Source organism: Phascolarctos cinereus, unplaced genomic scaffold, assembly GCF_003287225.1.
Source record: "Phascolarctos cinereus isolate Bilbo 61053 unplaced genomic scaffold, phaCin_HiC Scaffold_2;HRSCAF=192, whole genome shotgun sequence".
Lineage (NCBI taxonomy): Eukaryota > Metazoa > Chordata > Mammalia > Diprotodontia > Phascolarctidae > Phascolarctos > Phascolarctos cinereus.
In genome coordinates, this window is record NW_027555625.1 from 70,321,340 (window position 1) to 70,333,796 (window position 12,457).

Below are 12,457 nucleotides of genomic sequence, written 5' to 3' on the forward strand. Positions count from 1 at the left end.
GTATGTTCATTTATGTACATGCTGTTCTCTCCTGAGAAAATTAATGAATCAATCAATCAACATATATTTATTAAATTCTCAGTATGTATTAAGCACTAGGGATACAAATGCAAAGAATAAAAGAATCCCTACCTGCATTGTACATATATACTAATGCAGCAGATAATAAGAACATATAAAAATATATCATAGATATATGTTAATAATATACACATATATACATATATATACACACACACATACACACACATGCACATTCATACACATCATTAAACAGCTAATTACAAGGTTTTTGGGAGGGAAGTTATAATTGGAGGTATCAAGAAATGCTTCATGAAGAAGACAGTACCTGATCTGCCTCTTAAAGGAAGAAAGGGTGGAGGTGAGAGAGACTGCATTCCAGGCATGTAGGATGGTCAATGCAAGTAGAGAAGGGAAATGGAGTGCCGTGAGTAAGAAAAAGGAAGGAGAAGCCAGTTCGTCTGGATTGCTGGGTTCATGTGGGAAAATATCCAATAAGGTTGAGAGGGTAAGTTGAGGTCAAGTTGTACAGAGCTTTAAAAGCTAAAAAGAGAAGTTTAGATTTAATTTTAGAGGCAATAAAAATTCACTGGAGTTGTTTGAGTAGGGGAGTCAAATAACTGGATCTGTACTTGAGGAAAATTACTTTGGCAGAGGTGTGCAGAATGAAAAATGGAAGCTCATAACAACTGGGGACTGTTTCTTTTTTTTTTTTTTCTTTGTATCTACAGCACATAATGAATAGAGAGCGGGCCCTGAAGTAAAGACTGGAGTTCAAATCTAGCCTCAGACACTTACTAGCTGTGCGATCCAAGGCAAGTCATTTAACCTATTTCTTCATTTGTAAAATGGGGATAATAAGAGCACCCACTTCCTAGGGTTGCTGTGAGAATCAAATGAGATAATAGTAATAAATCACTTAGCACAGGGCCTAGCATGTAGTACGCATTATCTAAATGCTAACAGTTATTATTATTATTACAACTTGCACAGTACTTTATACACAGTAGGTACTTAATAAATGCTGATTGATCAAATTATTGATAAACTAACCATTTAAACTAGAAAATTAAATTCACATTTTCCGTAAGTATTCAATGAGATATCAAGCTCCTATTCCCTTTACACTATATTATTCAGTTGAGTTAACAAGGGTTTATTTGTGCAGGTATATAATACATTTCTTCTCCTATACTTCACCCTGCCACAGAATTCCATTTTCAATTCACATCCTTGAAGAAAGTGCTCAGCCAGACTTCAATCAATCCATAAGCATTTATTAAGCATCTAATATACACCTTGCACTGTGCTACATGCTAGGGATAAAAATCTAGAGACTAAGACAATCTTTACTGTCAAGGAGCTTATACTCCATTAAGGTAATACATTTATAAACAAATAAATCTGTCTATATCTTTCTATCTATCTATACAGAATAAATACAAAGCAGATAAACACAAAGCAGTTAGTGGGGAGGCCACCAGCAGAGTCATGCTTGAACTTCATGCTGAAGGAGGAAAAAGAGAGGGGGAAGCCCACGTGATTATCCAGAAAAATAGATGATAAAACACAGAATTTATAGAGTTAGGTATCCACAGGTGAAATAATATCAAACACACAGCTATACTCTCCACCTTCCCCCAATCACTTGGTTGGTTTTGCTTAACTATTCTATTTATTGTCTGGTTTTACTTACTTTCTCTCCATCTCTCTCTCTCTTTCTTTCTGTCTATCATCTCTCCCTCTCTCTCTCTTAAAAAGAAGGGTTCATGGCAAAGATAAGAGTAGATAAAGGAAGATATACTCAGTATAGTAATGATAAGGATATAAAGCATAATAAGGATGTAAAGCATTAACAAGATTTTCAAATTTAAAAAAAAAGTATTCCTCATCAACGTTTACCTATACACCTTCTAATATGAATACCTTTGTAATATTATTTGAGCTATAGTATCATTCTAATGCTCTTCAAAGTGATTTAATGATCTCAATATCCATTTACTTTCCTTCTGGAAATAAAAGGTCTTAATTTGCTAGCATCATGGGCACATTTTTATATGCAGCTCTTCTAAGGCAGAGATCAAGGAAGAAAATGCAGGAAAGATGTTAGAATGTCAGAGAAATAACATTCTATTTTAAAACGAACGATGTATATTCTAATTCCAATGACAACAATAAGACACTCCAGGGTGTGCTTTAATGGGCCATTAGTTTTCTTCTTGGGTGGTGAAAATTCTTTGGCCTATAGCCTTCTGCTCCCCTGAGTCACTGGGCTTCTATTAGAGCCATTAAAAACTGCCTGGAATGTGGTTTTGTCTAATGTGATTATTGTCAAAATGTTCAAGTTGTGAGTTTATTCCTCACTGTGTTAGCAGTTCGCTTTCCTCAGTTAGTGTACTGGTCTTACAGAATCATGGTAACTCACATTTGTAAAAAACTTCAATGTTTACAAACCAGTTTTCCTCACAACTCTATGAGGTAGACTGTATGAGAATTTTTATCCCCATTTCATAGCATTAGAAACTGAGGCTATGAGAACAAGTGAAATGCCTCTGGTATCACAGCATGTCTTGAAACTCTAGTTTAAACCCAGGCCTCTTAATTCCACATCTAGCCCTCTCTCCATTATATTCAGTTGTTTTTCACATTGCTGACTCTTGAAACCCTGTTATGTTTTGTTTTTTTAGGCAATTGGGGTTAAGTGAATTGCCCAGGGTCACACAGCTAGTAAGTATCAAGTGTTTGGTCTGAGACCACATTTGAACTCAGGTCCTCCTGACTTCAGGGCCAGTGCTCTATCCACCGTGCCACCCAGCTGCCCCCTCCCTACTTTTTTTTAAATTTTATTTTTATTTTGATTTATTAACAATCACTTCCACATGCTTTTGAGTTGAAAATTTTTCTCCCCCCTCCTCCCTGGACCCTCCCCAAAACGGCACACAATCTGATATAGGCTTTACATTTACATGCCCATTAAACATATTTTCACATTATTGAAATTGTAAGTAAAAATTAAAACCAATAGGAGGAACCATCAGAAAGAGGAAACAAAACTCAACAGAAGGTAAAAATAAGTGATAACGATTTGACTTCCATAGTTCTTTCTTTGGATGTGGCATTTTCCATCCCGAGGCCTCTGGAAATGTCTTAGATCCTTGTAATGCTGAGAACGGTTCAGTTTAACAATATTAGTCATTGTATAACATAGCTGTTATTGTGTACAAAGTCCTCTTGGTTCTGCTCACTTCACTCATCATCAGACCATATAAGTCTTTCCAGGCTTTTCTGACGTCAGCCTGTTCATCATTTCCTATAGCACAATAGTATTCCGTTACATTCATATACCACAACTTGCTCAGCCATTCCCCCTCCCTATTTTTTCAAAACACATTAACCGAGGGGGAAAAAAAATCATGTGGTATTGAATACACCAAAATCTAATCTCTGGATAGTATCCACATATAGTTAGCTAACTGTAATAGAGAAATATACTTTAAAAATTAGTGTAACCAAATTATATAGGCCTCATACATGTATTTGAAGTTCTAATAATGTATTATATCTATTTGTATATAGATAAGACATACAGAGATATAATACAGAAATTTTATCTATCTGTATATAGATAAAACATGTAGAGATATAAATTATTAGAACTTCAAATGCATGCATTTACACTTCATTAAGAATAAAGGAGCAAATTTCTTAAGCCTGAGAACTGCTCCTTCTTTTTCCTATGAAGTGCTATTTAGGAATAAACATGTCTCTTCCCTTGTATTATTATTATTGACAGATTATTACAGTGATCTTGGTCAAATGAGTGAAAACAAGCAACAAAAACAAAACGAAAAAAAGATCCTTCTTAGCTATACTAAATCCTTCACCTCCACAGAAAGAGTAGAATCCAGAAAACTGAGGGCTTTTCACCTAACACACAATTTAGTGAGGGGGGAAAAGGACATTAGGTAAAAATCTCTTTTTTCCTCTTTGTCATCTCCAAATTAAAAGTAACAAAATACTGACACAGGTTTAGCCTAAACCAGAGCTATTAATCTTTCTTTTGTCATATATTTCTTTAGCAGTCTGGTTAAGCCTACGAACCTCTTCTAGAATGTTTTTAAATGCCTAAAATTAAATATATAGGATCACAAAGAAAACTAGTTATATTGAAATAAGATTATCAAAGTATTAAAAAAAAATTAGGGATTCTAGTTTAAGAACTCCTGGTCTAAATCCTTCTCAGATTTTTTTCCTTAGTTTTTATATGACTCTCTGTTATGCCTATGTAAGTAATCAAGCAACAAGGATTTATTAAGCATTTACTATTGTAAGTACGAAGTACCATTTTGTACTTCTCCAGAAACTTCAATTTAGGCACACAGTTAAGTCTAAGGCTCTTTATCCAAGAATTTCCCACTTTCCTTCTCCGAAGTGTGTTCCTTTCATTTTTAGAAAACATTGTCTCCAGAATGAAAATAAAAAAATAAGCTCATATGTATTTTGAGACAAAAGCCATTTAAAAGTTCAGACAGCAAATAAACAACATTTTAAAAGAACACGCAATTCCCAACGGAAACAATGCCCAGCCTCTGCAAAGAAGTGAGACAGAGGAGAGTGAGAAAGTAAAGAGGAAATAAATTCACCAGGTCCTAGTGTAGAAGGAAATTCTGTTCAGGTAGATCATGTCTTAAACAGGTTAGTAAGCCAGACAAGGCTAAAAGAAGTCCAGAGAGTAAGGAGTGGAATACAGAAAGGAATGTGCATTATAAAGACATATTGATGACAAAGGCATGATTACTGTGATGGAAAAGAAGTAGAAGAATGATAATTTACGAGTCAGTACCATCCTCTAGATTACCTGCCTTGTGAATCATATCATGCTCATTGCATCAAGCCTCAGAACATTGCAAAGCCTGCTAGAAGAGACGTCTGATGTATTACTCTAAGATTTTTTCCTCAGGGACTGAATGCCAAAAGAAATCTTAGTTCTAAGCAGGAATTTCAGACCTTAAAGGGTCTGACCCTTTAAGACAAAGACCTTGAGCTAGTTTAATCAATAACCGAACAAGAATTCCACTTATATTCCTCTCTTCTATCTCTCACCCTTTCCGATAATCTCATTTTCCCTTTTCTTTCTTGGGAATGTTATCATATATCTGAAGAAGAATAGAATATATTCCCTAAGATTCCTGGGTCTGAAATTAGAGTCCTGAACTTATACTGCAATATCTAGTGAAGTTTCTAACGACAGGGTTTAGAATTTAATACTCACTTTGTGCCTGGCCTTCTTTGATTGGGCCTCGGTTGGATCATTAATATTGTCCCTAATAAATAAAGGAATTTACTACAATCACTCCTTTTCCTTTTCTTCTCAGCTAACATCTTACGGCTTTCTGACTAATTAGAAAAGATATACATTGAATTCAAGCCTTTTGGGTAGACTATTCAACTTCTTTAATAATTTCCGAATGTTTTCAATGACAAAGAGAAAGGTCCCATATAGACCAAACTATATATGGCAGCCTTTTTATGGGAGGAGAAAACTAGAAAATAAGAATATGTTCATGGATTGTACTAAACAAATTATAATACATAAATGTAATGGACTGCTATCATAACAATGGATATGAAGATTCATGGAAAAATAAGCAGGGAAGCATGAGAAGATTTATATGAACTGAGGTAAAGGGAAGTGAGCAGACCCAGGAAAACAACCACCACAATGATCACAAAATGTAGATAGAAACAACACTGAAAAACCAATCATATCAAAAGTATAATGTTCAACCTTGGTCTCAAAGATATGAGGATATATCTCCTATCATTGTTTGCAGAAGTAGAGGACCATGGGGGTGAAACAGGGCATCAGACTCTTGCAACGTGCTCATTATTTCCTTTGAGCTTTTCTTTTACTCTTCTTTATTTTAATTTGCTATAAGATACAGCTTTTTAAGAGGGAGTAATGGAAAATATGGATGATGTAAAAAATAAGATATAAATGACAATTATTTTAAAAAATAAAATATATGGCCTGGGAACAAAAAGGAAAGAATGATTTGAATTCCTGTTCTACTACTTGGAAACTAGGCAACCTTCAGTAAATCACTTAGATTCTTTAGTTTTCACTTTTCTTTTTGTTAAAATTAACAGATTGGACTACATTATCTCTAAGATCTAAATTTAAAATTCTGAGACCCTGTATCTCAACCTCCTGATCTGTAAAATCCATATGCAGACAATTTTCTATTTATATCCCCCCTGAATATTATGATCACATGAGATAACTAACACACACACACAGGCTTTGAAAAGAAAGAAGTGTTAGACAAATGTAAAATAACACGGATTAGATAACCTATTCCCAATAGGCATATAAATGAGTTTTGAAATTAGCATGAATACCCAGAAGTTCCTTCACATACACACACACACACACACACACATACACACACACATACACACACACACACACACACACACACACACACACACATCTTTCTCTTATGCAACATAATGGTTGGAAGGTGACATTCAGTTCTCAATGGCTTTGCCAAATATACTCACATTTTGGCAGCTTCTATGATGTGAGTAAGGTCTTGTGTATATATCTAAGCGCAGAACTATGTCTCTGCCACTTGAGAACTACCCTAGCAAAATTCATAGAGATAAGTCACCAGAAAATTGAACACCAGGGAAGGACATTCTTTTGACCACAGCAACTCTACATACTACTACTACAGAATGACAGGATTTAGTTCTATATCAAAAAAAAGGAAGTTCTCACATTGATGAAACGATTTATTTTTTGACATAAGGAAACAGAAGCAGGAGCTGACATAATTCATTTCTTTTCTCTTTTGCCTCTACGCTTATTTCTTTAACACCTCTATAGAACATCCTGAATTCATTAACTTGATAGGCAGGAGAACATTTATCTCCCCATAATTTTCCAAATCTGTTTTTCCCCCTTTCCACATCCCCTTTCTCTGTACATGCTACAATGCATTAAACCTTCCTTGACCATTCAAAGGAATGGAAATTACCACAGAGGTCAACCTTTTCATATTATAGATGAAGAAAGCCTCCCAGACAGGTTGATGGAGTTGTCCAATGTTACAAATATAGAAAGTGAATTCACAATGAATTCAAGCAATGTGTCTCTGTTGGACTATATCCTTCTATTCTAAAATAACTGGCAGATGTGACTGCAGATCTACTGTCAGTGACATTTGAAAGATCAGGGAGAATGGAAGAGGTAGTACTATCCTGGAAAAGAACAAAGTATGTACTAAATTTTGGCAAAGGGAAGAGAACAAAAATCAGAAAAGCACTGACCACTGGATTTCATTTCAATTCCTGCAGAAAGTGTAGAACAGATCATTAAAGAAATGGTTACTGAGGGGCACCTAGGTGGCACAATGGATAGAGCTCTGGCCTTGGAATCAGAAGGACCTGAGTTTAAATCCAGCCTCAGACACTCAACACTTACTAGCTGTGTGACCCTGGGCATATCACTTAACCCCAACTTAACCCCAAAAAGAAAAAAAAGGTTACTGAACACACACAAAAAAGTGGTTACTGAAAAGGATATGGTGATTGAAAAGAGCTACCAAGGCTTTAATCAAGAACATTTCATGGGAAACTAATTTTATTTCCTATTTTGACAGGGTTACAAAATGGGATACTGGGGGAATACGGTGAATATAATTTGATTAGATTTTAGCAAAAGATTTGATAAACTATCACATGCTATTCCTATGAAACGATGCAAACTAGTTGATAATATAGATGAATGGCCCTGCAAACAGTTGAATGAGTGATCTCAAAAAGAATTTGTTAATATTTCAACATCAAGTTAGAAGGAGAAGAGTTACCCCAGGAATCTGTGATTATTGGCCCTATGCAATAACACTTTCTATTAATACATTGGACTAATGAGTAGCTTACATGTGCCTTAAATTTGCAAATGATTCAAAGACAGGAGGAGTAGTTACTGTTATATATTGAATGAAAGCACAAGTATTCAAAAAGATCTTAATGTTACAGCATTGGGCTCATTCTAAATGACCTCCTGACATTGCTTCCAATTCTAAAGAAATGATTCTATGATAGGGTCACATGGGCCAGATCTTGCCTTCCCTCTGGTTTCATATGACTCCAAGAAACTGAGGATGGATTTTATATTTTTAAATAAAGCTGTACCATATCTTAAAATTTAAAACTATTGTTAGCTAAGGTTCTATTCAAAAACAGGAGAAGGCCTGGGTTTACCCCTGGGGTATGCTGACCCTTAATTTTGTAGATGAAATTCGGTAAGGGAAAGTGAGAATTTAAAATTACTTATACTTGGGTCCAAACAATCAATTTCACAAGCAGAAAATAGAAGAAAACATGGTTAGAGAGAAATTGTCTAAAAAAAAAAGATTAGCAAAGAGAGAGGGATGTATTAATTGTGAGATTCCTTCTATCTCTAAAAGTTTATGTTCCTGTGATGGGACTGGTTAAGGATTTGAAGCCAGTTCTTCTGATTGTAAATTCAATGCACTCTCTGACACCCCAATGGCAGTCACCTTACTATCTTATGAATGGGTATGATATACTATTTATTAACAATGCTACTTTTTCAATTACAGCCTAATTTTTTCAATTATATTATCATATAAATGTTGCTTTATACTATCTTTTATTTTTATATTTTTACTAAATTTCATATTGATTTTAGTTCAGTCTTGGATATTAGACCTCTACTGGTACAGTGGATAGAGTTCTGGGAGTAGAGTCAAAAAGATCTGAATTCATGGCTCTTCGAAGCAATGCAAGAAGCCAAGACAACTCCAAAAGACTCACGATGGAAACTGCTATCCACATTCAGAGAAAGAACTCTGAAGTCTGAATGCAGATGAAAGCATACTATTTGCTCTCCTTTTCCTTTGTTAGTTTGTTTTATTGCTTCATTCTAGTGGTTCCTCCCATTAGTTCTAATTGTTCTTTACATCATGACTAATGGGAAAATATGCTTAATATGAATGTGTAACTAGAGCCAAATCAGATTGCATGCCGTCTTGGGGTGGGTGGGGTGGATAGGAGTGGGAGGGGGGGAAATTTTAAACTCAAAATCTTATGAAAGTGAATGTTGAAAAGTAAAAATAAATAAATTATCAAAAAAAAAAAAAAGATCTGAATTCAAATCTAGACTTTGACCCTGTCAGCTGTGTAATCCTGAGCAACTTAACCTCCATTTGCCTTAGTTTCCTCATCCACAAAATAGTGATAATAAAAGCACGTATCACCCAGGGCTGTTGTAAGGATCAAATGAGATAACAATTGTAAAGCATTTACTACAGTGCCTGGCATATATAAATGTTAGCTATTATAATTCATTATTGTCATCATCTCTATAGCCTTCAAAATGGTCAATACAGTATTTTGCACACAGCAACAACTGGTAACAATTGGTAACAATCCAACAATGGAATGGACTGCCTTACCTGTCCTCTGAAGTGTTCATGCAGAAGCTAGATTGTCACTTGTCAGGCATGTCACAGAGAGGAACCATTTATTAAGTAAGAGAATCGATTGGATAGTTAACGTGATCCTGTCCACCAAGCTTTGATGATCCTAACACAAAGTAGACACTCTATAAATATTTGTGGAATTAAAAAATAAATTAAGTTTACCATTTCTTTGACTTTCAATGGAGGTTTTACATTGTTCCTTTTGGGCACTTGCTTGGTAGCACCAAACTGCTGAAAAGTTCTAAAGGGATCAGAAGAATTGCTCAGAAGCTCTGTATAGATGTCTAGAGAACATGTCAGCTTGCTCAGGAAGAGTGAGGCTTCAAAGCAATGAGTGAATTATCCTTTTAAAACTTGTCACTCCATCTATTACTAATTGCTTTACGCAAATAATTAATTTGGAAACTTGCATTGAAAATATAATGATAAAATAAATCTATTGCCAAAAAAGGGAAGGGCCAAGGCCCAATCTCCTTACCAAGATCTTGTTTCTTTATTCAATTATAAATCTGGAAACAAATTAAAATTGCATTTTCTTTTCGTAAAATAAACCCAGTACACTTGGTAATTTACTCTCAGTTAATGTTGGGTCCAAGTGAAACAGTCAAGATATAATGGAAAGAGGACTGGCTTTAGAGTTATAAGATGTGCCTTTTCATCCTGGCTCTGCTACCTGTTCTCTCTTTGTCTGTGGACAAGCCACTTCTGTTCTCTAGGATTCAATTTCCTTCTCTATAAAAGGAGGGAATAGGGCTATATAATTCCAAAGGCTCCTTCCATCCCTAAAACATATGGTCCTAAAATATGTAGCCATTTCTAGATGATAAAACATTAGAGCTAAATAATATAGCATTTTTATGACTAGAAAGAAGTCCAAGCGTATGCTGTAGCCAATTTATACCAATTTGATAGAGCTGATTGTTAAATTTTCATTGTGAGCATTTATATCACAGAAAGAGGCAAAATGCTACAAATCAGGGTTTGAGTTATTGTTTTATTGACTGCCTAGATTTAAGAAAGTGATGAAGGAAATGTTAATAATACAAATTAAACTTCAAAATGTGTGATATGTACTCACCCTCCAGAGAGCCAGTTGTTAAACATTTAACAACATCCCTATTTGATCCTCACAATCACCATTTTAGACAAGTAGGGCAGATATCCCAATCTAAACCAAGGAAACTCCAGAAAACCAAGACTTTGTTAGGAAAAGTGGCTTATTTAAGGTCAAATGGAAGAAATGGAATTCAAATTCAGTTCTTCTGATCTGAGTCAGTCATGTGATGTGACTGGCAAAGGCACTAATATGATCTTAAGCAGTATGTTTTCCAATAGGAAAGAGAGGATAAATCCATTGTCCCTTGCCTTGATCCTATCATATCTCAAGTACTGGGTTCTTTTCTGAGTCTCATACTTTAGAGACCGACAATCTAGAGAATATTCAAAGGAGCGTTACCAGGATGGTAAAAGAATTTGAAAACATGCCATAGGAAGATGGGTTGATGGAAATGGAAAAGTGTATACTGGAGAAAGGAAGATTTAAAGGGGACACAAGCACTGACTTCAAATATCTGAAGAACTGACATCATTTCCTATAAGGTGACCCTCCTTTGGACTAGTTTCCATCATGCCTCCAGGAACCTCATTATCTTGCAAAATCAGCATCAGTACCTCAGCATCCTCTGCCCCCCTAATTGGAGAACAAAGCATTGAGCTTCTCCCCACACCTCCATTTAAAGTGGGTGCCCAAAAGAATTGGAAATTGAGGGGATACCCATCATTTGGGGAATGGCTGAACAAGTTGTGGTATATGAATGGAATGGAATACTATTGTGCTATAAGAAATGATGAGCAGGCAGACTTCAGAAAAACCTGGAAAGATTTATATAAAATACTGAGTGAAATGAGCATAACCAGCAGAACATTGTACAAAATAACAGCTACATTGTGCGATTACTAGCTTTGATAGCCTTATCTCTTCGGCAGCTCCAAAAGACTCATGATGGAAAATACTGTCCATATCCAGAAAAAGAACTATGGAGTCCAAATGCAGATTGAAAGCCATATTATTTGCACTCTCTCTTCTTTTTTTTTGTTGTTTCTTCTTTCTTGTGCTTTCTTCCATTGGTTCTAATCCTTCTTTACAACATGACTAATGTGAAAATAGGCTTAATATGAATGTATATGTTGAACATATATCAATTTACATGTCATCTTGGGGTGGGGGGAAGAGAAAGATGGAGTGGAAATTTGGAACTCAAAATTTTATGGAAGTGAATGTTGAAAACTAAAAATAAATAAATTATTAAAATATTAAAAAAGAAAAAGTGGGTATCCAGGCCAGATATCTCTTCATTTCCTAACCAGCTATACTCCTTCAGATTTCTCTGATAAGACACTCCATACGTTCTCTATGCCCTCTTGATGCTTTTTCAGCCTCCTTTTTTGGGATGTTTCCTTCCATTAGATTGTAAGTTACCTGAGGGCAGGAATTGTCTCTTTTTTCACATTTGTATCCTCAGAGCTTAGCACAATGTCTGACACATAGTAGGTGCTTAATAAATGTTTATTGATTGAGCGACTGACTAAACTGTCATGTGATAAAGGGATTATATTTGCTTCACTTTCCCCTGGAGATAAGAAGCAATGGGTAGAAGGAATAAGAAGGAAGATTTTGGTTTGTTACAGAGAAAAAATTGCCAACAATTAGTTATCTTTGTTCAGTAATTTTCAGTCATGTACAACTCTTCATGACCTCAGCTGAGGTTTTCTTGGCAGAGATACTAGAGTGGTTTGCCATTTCCTTCTCCAGCTCATTTTACAGATGAGGAAACTAAGGCAAACAGGGTTAAGTGACTTGCCCAGGGTCACACAGCTAATAAGTGTCCGAGGCCAGATTTGAAGAAAGGAAGATAAGTCTT